At 40.3% G+C, this 11,140-nt stretch overlaps 1 long non-coding RNA gene across 1 annotated transcript in view; it reads left to right on the top strand.

Annotated features, from left to right (window-relative positions):
* LOC109310581 overlaps positions 1 to 11,140 on the top strand; it is a 69,530-nt gene that overhangs the window by 7,484 nt on the left and 50,906 nt on the right. Inside the window, exon 5 of the long non-coding RNA XR_002101262.1 lies at positions 6,400 to 6,533. This is a non-coding gene — a long non-coding RNA (uncharacterized LOC109310581). The remainder of the gene's footprint in view (positions 1 to 6,399; positions 6,534 to 11,140) is intronic.

The following is an 11,140-nucleotide window of genomic DNA, read 5'->3' as shown; positions in this document are numbered from 1 at the left end:
TATTTACCTCTAACGCTAATGAACAGACTAACAGGTCAGTAAACCTGAGACTATGCTTATCCCTCAATTCAATTTCCATTCAATGTTTGTCTGAAACTAGCTTTTTCTATGTGTGCGAAAATGAGTTGGGTCCCCCTGTGCATACAATACCTGTCAGATGTGTAACAAGGTAGTTACAAAAATAAAGTTGCATGTGAACCAAAACAAAATAACAGTTTCATATTAAATGCAAGTACTGTGTGTGCTGCAGTGGGACTGTCCCTCATGGAACTGCTGAATGAAAGTCAATACATCTGGCATGATTATAACACTAATAGTTACAGTCCAGATTTTCAAAACAACTCAGCACCTACAGTTGGGATTAGATTTTCCAAAGAGGTCAGTTCCTATTGAGGAACCAAAAAAAAAAAAAAAAAAGAGGACCAGCTTTTTCAAAAGAGATCAGCATTTTGAGTGCTGAGCTCTTTTTAAACATAAAAAAAAAAAAAAAAAAAGAGGACCAGCTTTTTCAAAAGAGATCAGCATTTTGAGTGCTGAGCTCTTTTTAAACATTAGCCACCCATCAGCAGTGGGAACACCTGGCCACTGGGGGACTTTTGCAAATCTTGTCCTTATTTAGGACCCTTAATTTAAGATTGTAGATGGTATGGCTTTAATTTTGTGTACTGAATATTTGCCCTTAACTGTGGGTACCGCTTGAACATCTAACCCTGAAGGCCTTTGAAAACCCTGCCCTTATAAATACTTCCATATCTATTTTTTCAGCCAAACAAAGGACATAATTTACATTTTTATTAAGAATAATTTGCTTTGTACAATATTAGCTAGCAACACATTTTTTTTTAAAAAGATGTTATCTTTATAGAATTGACTTATTTGGAAACTTAACATAAGCTTTCAAGCCCACAGAAAATATGGCAGCTTGTTTCTGTTTAAAATATGTTAAAAAAAAGAACCCCCCCCAGTCATTTACTTTGAATTTATTTAACTACCCTATTTTAAAAATAATTTACAATGTTATTTTAGACAAGAACCCTTCATTCCAGACATTGAAACTAGCTGCACAGCACTGAGGCACAGACTTTCAAACTGTTGATCAGGATTTTAGCCATGTAGTTCTCCCATGACCTGATTATTGCTTTGAAAATATCTGGATTACATACTGACAGGAAAAACATATCAATGCTGATGTATAAAATATGCCTGTTCCTGAATGTAATCAGGGACAGAGCTTCTGTTGAAGCCAATGGATACTCTGCATGTGGCAGGGAATTGGGATGTTACATTTTTAAATGTGGATGCCTGCATAGCTTTCCAGGTGCGAATGCCTTTAAAAGTTCATTTTGAAGTGAAGCCTGTTCATTGTCCAGTGAATCTTGAAATCCTGAGTTTATCAGCATAATTAGTGGCTTCCTTCAAAGCATCCTTACCCTGGGTATATTGTAGGGTGTGTAGCTCTAATTGTACTCGCACCACATGATTCTGAGCGTGCCTGTTCTGTTGCTACACGGATGAGAGTTAAAAACTGAGTTAGCAGACTTTAGGAACACCTGCTTTGAGCAGATGTGTCCAAGAGTTACCTGCTTCTGCCAAAATGGAGCATGAACACACATCCTCTATCAGACAGGTCTGTGTATTTGGAACATTTCCCCAAGTTTCATGAGTTCAAGACCCAGGGAGACTTTGTCAAGTCATCAGATCGTTACAGAGATGAAAGAAAATTAGGCTAATAAGAGGAGAGAAAAAAAGTGCTGCATTAGAGGATTTTAGTGTGTAGATAGGAGGCAATAACTGTTAGTGCTTCAGAGGACCTTTTGTAATGAATGAGACCTCCTGGACCCCCTACCTCTACTTTACTGCCTTGATACCTGATACTGTTGTAGCTACACTCCCTGTGTGGCATGAGTTCCTAACTTTCATTGAAGTCAGTGGTAGTTATTTGTATCCTGTGGAGATCTGTCAGAGCAGGAAGAGAGAGATCCTTGCAGGATAACAAAGAAGCTCTTCGAGCGGGTGGGGAGCAGGGAGCGGAGGGGGAGTTTCTTAGGAAGAAGTGACATGTGAGAGTACATTTGTGGGAAGTCGTGGAGGGTCAACCCTCATTGTTGAACCTAGTACAAAGGCTCAGGCCAGACTCACCCTTGCAATGGGCAGCTGGTGCTGTTGGTGGGCTAATCCCTGTTTCCTGTGGCAGTTTGCTGTGTCAGATGCTGCAGTAAAAGATACACAATTGATGGGGACAGTAGAGATATTGGAGGAGAGCAGAAAGAGCTGTTAAAGAGACACCAGAAAACCCTTAGGGCTTTTCAGCACTCACAAATGTGACTGGGTTTTAACACTGCAACTAACTTGCTTGAGAATTGTAGTGTAGACAAGGAGATAATCATTTTACATGCCTGTGGTGATCAGCATTTTACCTGCTTTACTTGGTTAACAGGCCAGTTTTGGAGAGGAGGGTAATAAATAGGGATGAAAGAGAAACAAAGGGAAGCGGTGCGGGGAGAGGAGCTGGAGAGAAATGGAGGGAAGAGAGAGAAATATAGAGAGAAGGAGGGAAGCCAGGGAGAAAAATGTTCAGAGAGGGGAAAGGGTAAAATAGAGAGACAGCAAGGAGGCGAGAGAATTATGGAAGCAAAAGGTAGATATAGATCACTTTAAAGGCATCAATAGATCTTTCTCTTGAGAGAGTGAGTACCTCTGGGTTGGTACACAACGTGCAGGGGACTCCGTATGAGACGAGAACATATGAGTGTTAAGCAGGCTGGGTGGAGTGGGAGGACATGGTCAGTCTTTTTTTAAAAGCTGCATGCCAAAATTTGGGAAATGAAACACCAGGAACACAGGACTTGGAACAATGCCTCGAGGACCTCTGCAGCAAGGAAAGTGCAGAAGGGAGCCCAGACACAACTCTGTCTATCTGTCAGAGAATCAGGAAATACAGCCAGCCATGTTAGTCCAACGTCAAGTACAAGGCAGAGTGGATTTGCATCTTAAAGACTAACCAGCATATCTATATCTATATCTATATCTATATCTATATCGAATGTAGGGCTTTTCAATTTTAAGTGTCTGGAAGCTGGGGCTGGGAGAGCAGGTGGGGGAGCTGGATGGGGTGGTGCTTGGGGAGAGCTGGTGGGGCTGGGGCTGGGTGGGTATCCCCCATGGTCCCCTCCCCCCACCTCCAGCCCCTCCGCCCCCTACTTACCAGCATGGAGTTCAGGTCCAGCAAACTGTGGCGGTGAGTGGGGACCTCCTGAATCTCCAAATCAATTCAGAGGCTGTAACGCATAGAAGGGGGTCCGAGTGTCCTTACCAAAAAGTAGAGGAAAATAAAGCTTTTTTTTTTTTTTTTTTTTAAAGGCAGCAACACGGAACTGCAGATGTATGATTCTGGTGTGCTTTTATTTCGTACCTGGCACACACAGAGGACATGAATTGCTCCCCACTTCCAGCCATTTAATCTTTGATAGTTATAAAATGTCTACTGTACATTGAGATTTGAAAAAGGAAAATAATCCCACCCCCCCATCCCTTGTCTGTGCTCCCTGCAGTTTCTGCCACAGTCACCAGCCTAGTCTTAGCCTTGTCCTCTCCCCAGCCTACTCTGCAACCTTGAAGGGTGTTGTTCACCAGATTCTGCTTGATATGTTAACAGTTGGCCACAGCCCTAATTATAGATGCTTTTACTACTGCTCTAGAAAGAGGAAAATGCCTTATCAAGAGGGTACAGTTTGTATGGCACAGCCTCATCATGACAGACAGCAGTATACAAATATTAACCTTTTTTTTCATTTTGAGAAAAAATCCTGGCTTAGAAAATGTCATGCTGCTGTGCCACTATCTCATTACCTTTGTTACATTTTAATACAAAGCAGAAAGTGAAAAGGAAATGCTTTCCCCGTTGTTTACATTTCTTTCATGGGTAAGCCAGCTATGCAGCTTATGTATTTCTCCTTAAATGTTGCTCAGTTATCTATCCTTAGAGTAATAAAAAAACCCCCAAAAAAGTCTAATATCACAATAGTTCCTAAAGTAGAGATTTTCAGATTTAAAGGCTAAGCAGAAATTTAAAATGATTTTCCTAGATTTCCGACCTAGATTCTTTTCTTGCTCTCAATGCATTTTGTCCTTTTAAAGGAACCAATATGTTTGTATAACTGATGTGAAACAAGCTTGACTCCAAAAAGATTTAACTTAATATCTGGCTAAGCATTCAGAGGGTAGTCCATCTGTGGAATGTACATTAAGGACCCTGGCTGGAGCGCAGCTAGTCATGTATGATATCAGGCACACAAATGTGACGTGATGCCCATATACTCTTGAGTATAATTCGAAGTGCCATGCAGCTCTATGGGTAGAGTAGCTATAAACACAGTTGTCACAAATGAGAAAGAGTACAGGGTTATATTCAGACTGAAGAATGAAGAAGCATTAGAACCAGCTATCAAGTCTTAATCAAAGTGTTAATTAGGATATTACAGAATTTATAGCTAAAATATAATCTCTGTTCAACATCCTTGTGGCACACATTTAATTAACTATTTCTTCACCCAAACCAAATGCAGATTTAAAAATGAAAGTAGCTCAGGGAAACATTGAGGAATGTACAAACATAACCAAAATGATACTATTTTCATAGTGGATTTTTTGTTATCTTTTTCTTTATAAGAAGACCAACACAGAACATGTGATTATCTTGTGTTATTAGGAATATGTACACATTTAATCTACATAATCATCAATCTTTATGTAAAAATGATTAGTAAATAGGGTTTTTAAGCAACTGTTTAGTTTACACATTGGCATCATAGATTAACTTATTTCTAAAACACTTGATTTTATCACTCTGCTTAATGATTTGTCACATGATTTATTGGGTAAGATGATGAATCATGTTAGATTTATTGTTTATCCTATAAATAGTGCAACAAATCATTAAACAGTGATAAAACCCAGCAGTTTCACAAGAAAGTCCACCTATGTTGTCTTCACATACAATGCGCAACTGTTTTGCAGTAATGTGACAATTCTTCCCTCCAGTTTTATGATATCAGGATAGAAGGGATCAGTGTACATTAAATGGTATTACACAATAATGGTGGAGTCATAATCTTATACTTCAGCCATATTTATTTTATACAGAAAAATAAAGTCTAATGTCTGTTGGATGTTAAATTTGCAAATTTATTCATCATAATAAAGGCAATATTCTTTGTTAGAAAGACATTAAATGTAATGGCAGTTTTTCATATTATAGCATGTCAATCATGTTTATCTTGCCTTGTTCTTATGTTGTGGCTGGCAAAAGATGTTGCACTGATCCTAGAATAATTTGCAAAGGTCTGAACCTATTCTCTACTTTCTGTAGTATAACTTAAAAACCAATATTGAATAAATATGACGTTTAGCATTCAAATATTTGGAGCACTGGGATTCTTTCAGTGTGGTGGTTTCTCTTGTAGGAAATAGCAAAATGTAGCCCAGTGGCTGGTCCATGATGGATAACAAATAGAAACAATATTGTTGGAAAATTACCTGAGTCATTGCTGAATATGGCAAGACTGTTGCATTCTGTAGAGCTGGCCCTGTTTCACAGTATTGTAAAGTGAAGTGGTTTGGACCATTCATATACTGGGCTACAATATCTGTTTTTATTGGTTCACAATGAACTTTCACATTTTGACTGCTGGATTTCCTTTTAATTAGCTGGAGGACTGAAATCTAAAGAGTAAAAAGGGTTAAACTGAAGAAGGAAAGCACTCAGGTTTTTTTTTTTTTCCTTCATGGGTCCTAAATTTATTAAAGATCAAAAATAGTTCACAGTCATGGGACCTCCTTCATGCAGCTACTATAGCTGTGTTGGTTAGAGCCTTCAGTTGTTTTGCCTACCAGGCCAGATTACCAGTTCTGCAACCTTATGAGCCCTAGCAATGGATCATGACAAGGCATTGCACAACAGATGTTTTTATCCATTGTTGCAGTTTGGCCATAGATATATCCAAATATCCCCTTCTCCTTCTATTCCTTTCACTCACTGCCATTTCTTTACAGCAGCCATGATGATTACAATCACTAAACTGAATTGTCAAATTTACCTTCCTCTGTCATGTACCCATTTGGATGCCAAGTCCAGTCCTTAGAAGCCTAAAATCTGGTTGATCAAATGTATGATTTGGGCAATTAGATTTGAACCTGATCAAATCCTGCAAGGCAAAATAAAAGGACATGAGATTTGCCCCATGCCATTTGGCTGCAGTAAGAAAGGTTGTTGCATACAATTGAGCTGTATAGATTAGGGTCCAGCTCCTAAAGCTTTAACCTACAGAATAAATCTGCCCTATTTGTTGACATACTGCACATGAGCCAACTTACTCATAATTCCTCCATCTGTATTTTCAGATGGGGAGATGTACTGAACTCTGCTCCATAGCACACAAGAGTTTTGGACATTACTCTGCCTTTATATAGAAGTAATGTAGCATTCCTGTGATTTGGGGACTTTGGGTCCCCATAGAGAACAGGATTTGGATCAGGTACTTTTGTACATTTGATTTATTTCAGAATGCCCATTTTGAGCGATGTGAATGTGAAAGTTATATTAAAAAATAAAACCCCAGAGCAATATGCCCCAGAGCCATTAATTCCTTCCTCGTTGGGTGCATTTACATGTGCTATTAGTGCAATGCAATAAACTCGGGTGCAGTTCACACCAGAGTCATTTGCTTCTGGGTGCAGAGTTTATATGTGAGCCCAGGACTGCAACAGTGTGAGCTGGGGTGAAGCAGCCCCAGGCCAGCAGGGGGAATGGAGGGTCAGCCCTGGGCTCTGTGTGGTGGCATTGGGAGGTGGAGGGGCTGGCTAGGGCATGAGGGTGCTACAGTGCAGAACTAGGTGGCAGGCAACCCCCACACTTTAGGATCCTTGTGCCCTAGCCAGCCCCTGTCACAGTCTATACATGCATTTCAGTGCACTAAATTACTCCACCATAGGATAGTACTGTTGGGGACACCTATGGCAAAGTTATTTTACTGCACCCTAATGCTGGTGTACATGTAGACTGTGATACTTTACTGTGGAACTAATTAGTCAACTCTGCAGTAAAGTGCACATGTAGATGTACCCAGTGGGTGCTTATATACAAGCAGTGAGACTGCTCTGACATGGTATAATTACAGATGGATAATTACCATGCTCCAGCAGACTTCAGCATCGTGTGCACCGGTGTCCCTGGGGTTAAAAATGGCAGCAGGGGTGCTCTAACTAAAGCTTGTTCATTGAGCTTTAGTTAAAGTGCCCCCACTGCCATTTTTAAGTGCAGGGACGCTGATACACAAGATGCTTTGGAAGCTTTCATTCAAGTGGGTCTTGGAGCTGCTCTAGTTAAAGCTCCCCCCACTTCCAGAGCATGTGTATAAATGCCCATTATACCTGATTGACAGCCTGCTTAGTTTCTGATTGAACAAAAAGAGATTGAGGGACAGGCTATGTGAGATTGAAAGGCAAAGCTGTTCAGAACTGAAAAGAAGCACAGCGGTCCCAAGACAGTGGTCCCTGAACTGTGGGCAATAGTGTGGGCAAAGTGAGGTGCTAAAGCTAACAGCTTACTTTGCTCTCTGTCATTCAGGGTTTTAACTTTTTAACTCCTTGTGGTCATGAGCAATGCTGGAAGGTCTCATGGGCAGTAAGTTCCCCAGGAGGTATGGGTTGGAAACCACTGCTTTAAGGGCATTCTGGAGGCATATTCTGGGAGGGAGGGGGCTGTTATGGAAAAATGAGGTGTACTGAATAAAAACCGGTAAGCATGCAGGAGTTTAAAGCTATTTAGAATGGGATATTGATGGTTCTGAAATTATTAAAGCTTAAAAATGTTTGGCTAACTGAGATGAAAAAGGAATTTAGTGGGATTCAATGAAGAGCTCAGAGGGATAATAGTTAAATCCAGGAGAAAAAGTGTCATGACAGCAATCAGCAAAAAGTGCGTGTGCATCTGTGTGTAAGAATGAGGGAGGGAGAGACAGTCTTCTCTCCATCTCCTCTCCTATTTCGTCTTCTTTGCACATACCATACATACACACTGAGATGGTGTTTTTTGAGGGGGAGGGCCTCTAGCTGGGAGGTGCTATAGCTGGTATTGTAATACTGGGTCCTCTTCAGAGTCAAAATCTTCAAAACACATATGCAAAGTCCTATGCTTGGTGTCCCTCTGGTAAAAGATTATTTCAGATCCCCTAATGACCTCTATCAGTACCTTCTTCTGAATATCTTCCAGCTAGTTCTCCTTTAGTCCTCAGTGCCCAGTGTAGTTGAGTGGAAACCTTCTAACTCATCTTGGGAAAGTATCCTGTGGAAGTTTCTTGGTAACTATACACGCTCGTCAGAACATGGCCAGGGTCTTAGGAGCAACTTGTGGGAAGAAGCTGGGGAAAAGAAAAAGTTCTTTCGAACGATTGTTTTGTAGGCAGAGAAGGAGAAAGTAGCTCATAGCGCTGCAACCATCAAGCAGACAGTGACTGCACTATAAAAGCTGAAATAAAGACACTTCTCAAACTAGGTGATTGCATGAAAAGGTTCATTCCTGCAAAATTCATCTCGCTAAAATGTGTGTGTAAATTTGAGACCTTTCCAATGTCACTATGTAAACAAAGCTCTTTAGAAAAAAATATTGCTTTGAGTAATTGTCTGTAATACCTTCGATCTGATTTTAATACTGTATTTATTTCCTTTGAGAACTTTTAGAAAAAGTTCTAGGATACATGAGTGTGCTTTCTCCCTGTGGGCAGTCCAAGGTGTTTGTAGGAATTTGATTCAGTTTAAGCCCCGTACAATTACCTTACTGTTGGACAAAATATTGTGTGCAAATGCTGCCAGACTACAAATTCTGCTGTTATTTCTCACAGAATTTATGTTCCTCTTCCATGATGTACTTTCAACCTTTATAATATCACCAGTTGATGTTATGTCAATGATATTTTACTGTAGCACTGATTTTAAGGATGTATTTGTCAATCATTGCGGTTTATTTGTCTATTAACCTTTGCTAATGTTGAAGGCATGTTTATTTTTGAGGGGGAGGCAATACAACTGCTATTTAACATTTGACGTTTGATGCTCTTAATTTGATGGGCTTATGCGTATAGTTTTGCATTTCACACTAAACTTAAGCATGCTGCTTCTGCTGTGGCAGGAAGGAAAGAGTTTCTTATTCAAATCTTCAGTCCTGCCATCACGTAATAAGCAATCGAGGCCCCAAAAGGAAGGAGCCTGAAAATTTATAAACAAATTAAAAACCACATTCATTAAAATTGGTAACTAGAAATATATGCTCTGTGGTAGGGGTCTCAGAATTTTTTGGGGGAGAGGACTGGGTTTCATAATTCCAGTACAGGCAAGGATCTTTCTGGGTGATAACTTTTACTAGACCAATTGCACGATTAGAATTATGGTGCAGAGTTCAGGACACTAAGACTATGTACTTCAATCTCTGCTTAGTTTGCGTATAGGATCATTTGTCACTATGGTTTAATTATTTCTTGTTCTATTTGCCTGCCAATATCTCCTGCCTTCCTTATCAACTCTTGATAATTGGTCAAAATTTGATGATTAGCCCTGATTTGGAGTGATGAATTAACCAGAATATACTGGACTATCCTCTATTCACAGCAGATATCATACTGATATTGAGAGCAAGTTTCCATCAAGACCCAGGACAGATAAAGACCTTTGAGTAGAAACTCAACTCATATTTTTATTTAAACTCAACCATTATTATTTTTGTTTTGTTATTGATATATTCAGCATTACTATCTGGGATAATGCCCTATGTTTCTCTTTCTTTATTGTTCTCTTGAATTGCATATCAATTTTTAGCATCAGTCAGCAGATTAATCTGAGTGTTTGCCACTACATCCAGCTGGTGGCTGACAGGGACAAGAATATAGCAGAGGACCATCTTTCTCAGAGGTAAAGCTACCTTGCTTGCAGCTCTGAGAGGGCACTACCAAATCCTGCATCCTGGTCCCTCTTCTGTGGACACAAATCTCATGTAGGCTTAGGAGACCCTAGAATTTAGGAAATTAAATCTAAAATTATGCTACGGTTTCCCTGACTTCCCCTTAGTCCTTTCATTCTGCCTGTAAGCCATCTAGGTTTATACTTTCACAGCATCTGAACCTTTCTAGCATCCAACAGCTATAGACTGATACTTTGGGGCCTGTCCCTGCCATGGCTGCTTGCATGGCAGCTCTGAGCCTGAGGCCTGAAATTCAGAAAGATGACCCTTTTGTACAGTCAAAAATTGGTACCTAGTCAAGAACTTGCCATCATGAGGATAATATGAGCTGACTGGTCTAAATTGGAGTTCTGTTCTTAGTGCTTTTTTGGCAACATCATCCCCTTCCCTCTGAAGCAATCTGCATTCCATATGGAGTTACTCAGCATCGATGACTGTGCAGAAGCCTCCTAAATGATACAGGTTGCAGTACCCCCCTCCCAAAAATGTATACCACAGTGGAAGAGTGGGCTCTGTTGTAAGTAGCAGGCTGAAAGTATTGCTTCTCTCCCACCTTTTCCCTTGCTCCTGCATCAGAAGGCTGGGACTTTCCAACTTTTCTCTGCTCCCTTATAACTGGAAACATCGACTCACATGTTGTCCTCTGAACACCTGCAAGTCTGGCTGGAAACCCATCCCTGCTGTACCTAGAGGCTAAGAAATAAAAGTCTTAAGTGTTCTCTTCAGGGCTGGAGTATAAACTAAGATTATCAATTCCACAGCAATCATCCCAGTAGCCTGGTGAAAGGCCTCATTGAGGTGAAGGAATAGCAGTTAAACCTCAAATCCATTTAAATCTACTGCTACTGTGGGTAGTATCTAATTTAAGTGTCCTCCCACCATGTCATTCACTGGTTAATGTGTCGCCTGAATATGACTATCACATTTTTCTTTATTGGTAGTCTTTAGCATCTCCCATTCCAGTCCTCCATGCCAACCAGGTGACTTGGTTGTATACAGAACAAACCGTGCCATTAGGAATGTACTATTGGGTGTACTTTCTCATGGTGCTTATTTGAAACTACCTTTCATAAGAGACCTCAGGAGGATGTATTTCAGTGAAGACAAGAATCGGTATTTAGTAAACATCCA

This window comes from Crocodylus porosus, unplaced genomic scaffold, assembly GCF_001723895.1.
Source record: "Crocodylus porosus isolate Cpor-Errol unplaced genomic scaffold, CroPor_comp1, whole genome shotgun sequence".
In the NCBI taxonomy this organism is placed as follows: domain Eukaryota; kingdom Metazoa; phylum Chordata; order Crocodylia; family Crocodylidae; genus Crocodylus; species Crocodylus porosus.
This window is presented reverse-complemented; position numbering and strand designations above follow the sequence as displayed.